Source organism: Octodon degus, unplaced genomic scaffold (genome assembly GCF_000260255.1).
Source record: "Octodon degus isolate 3935 unplaced genomic scaffold, OctDeg1.0 scaffold00111, whole genome shotgun sequence".
NCBI lineage: Eukaryota > Metazoa > Chordata > Mammalia > Rodentia > Octodontidae > Octodon > Octodon degus.
Genome location: NW_004524687.1, coordinates 4,107,039 through 4,108,906, shown reverse-complemented (window position 1 = coordinate 4,108,906; position 1,868 = coordinate 4,107,039).

Genomic DNA, 1,868 nt, shown 5'->3' with positions numbered 1-1,868 from the left:
GCCCCTTTATTTTTTAAAGAGAATACAAAATGGTAAAAGGAAAAAATATTAGACAAGATATAATTTCACCAAAGTAATAGAAATTTGACAATGGTTGATATATTACATAATATTGTCTTTAAATTAGTTGCTCAGAGTACCAGGTATTAAAATTTTACTATTTCAATTTTAACTAATATAAATTATAGCATAGGGCACACCCATAATCCCAGCACGTGGGGAAGCTGAGGGAGGAGGATCACTGCAAGTTCAAGGCCAGCCTGGGCTTCACAGTGAGTTTGGAGCCAGCCTGAACTACATAGCAAGACTCTGCCTCAAAAAACCAAAATAATAATAACTTCAATTTTTAAAAAAATGACAGTGTAATAATTACAATGAATTTTTTAAGACAGGACCTCATGTAATGTAGGCTGGCCTTGAGTTCACTTAGTTGCTCAAGCTGGCCTCAAATTCACAGTGATCCTCCTGCCTCAGCCTCCCAAGTGCTAGGTTTATGGGCATGCTGCACCACACCCAGCTCTCTATTGATTTCAAAATAAAAAAATCACCATGTATTTGTTTGTCTTGTGGCACTATGGATTGAACCCAGAGCTCAAGCTCCATCCGAGCACGCACTCCTAGGCTGGGTTCAAAGTCACAGTTCTGACTCTGCCTCCTCAGCTGTTTTATTTTCGGCATTGTGTGTCTGTTTTGTATGCTACTGATTTCTATTTGGGGATTATTTCTTCTAAACAGGAAATTTAGTTGATTGTAGACCTTTGTCCTTTTCTAAATTAAACATTTAAATCCTCCACTAAACACTACTTTTATGCTACCTCCAATAATATGTCACGTTTTGACTTTTATTTTCACTCAGGATAAAATATTTTCAAATTTCCCTTTGATTTCTTCTCCTAATTATGCTAATTTAAAATGTGTGATATCTCATTTCAAAATATTTGGGGATTTCCCAGATCTCCTTATCTTGTGGAATCCAACAAGTTGTTGAATTCATTTGGCCAGATTTCATTGGATTTTTCTCTATAGGTAATTGCACCTGGCTGTATGAGTTTCACAAACGCTACAACCTCTCTGTCATGTTAAATTGTAGAGGTGCTGAAAAGGGTGTCATATGTTTGGTTTTGAAGAATTTCAAACATTTCACTCTTTGGCATGAGATTAGCTATAGGCCTTGAGGCACTGCTCCTTAACAAATTAAACACGTTTATCATGAGCAAAAGTTGGAAATTTTGATTATTTTCTAAATCAACTGTTATAGCAATATAGCATTTTCTCTTTTAGTCTGCAATGTGATAAACTAATTTAAAGATTTTCTAATATTGAACCATCTTTGAAGGCCTCACATAGTTTAGTTTTTAAATACAGTTCTGAGTATATTTTTGCTTGCTTTGCTTTTGTATTTTGATAGTGATTTTTCATGTATCTGAAACCTCAAACAAATATAATAAGGTGAGAATCAAACTATAGCTTATAATGTTTCTTACATCACTTATTGATCCGGAGGTTTCACCCATGCTGATTGAGTGTTCTGTCGTTGAATTAGCCCGGCCTGATAGTTTGGCTTTAATAAGTACATTTTCATTTTATTGGCCAATTTTGAAAATATTCAGAGTACAAATACATTGGTTTTAAAATAAATAAATATTGAATAGAAAAAAGTTTATGGCACATTTATTTGATGGAATACTGGAAACTAAGCAGATGTTCATCAACTACTGAAGGTCAAATTGGGAACAGGGCCTGTATTAAAGTTTTGGGCTGGGGAGATAGCTCAGTAGAATAAGCACTTGCCTGGCAAGTGCAAGGTCCTGAGTTCAATCCCTGGTTACTGCAAAACAAACAAACAAACAAATAAATAAATAAATAAA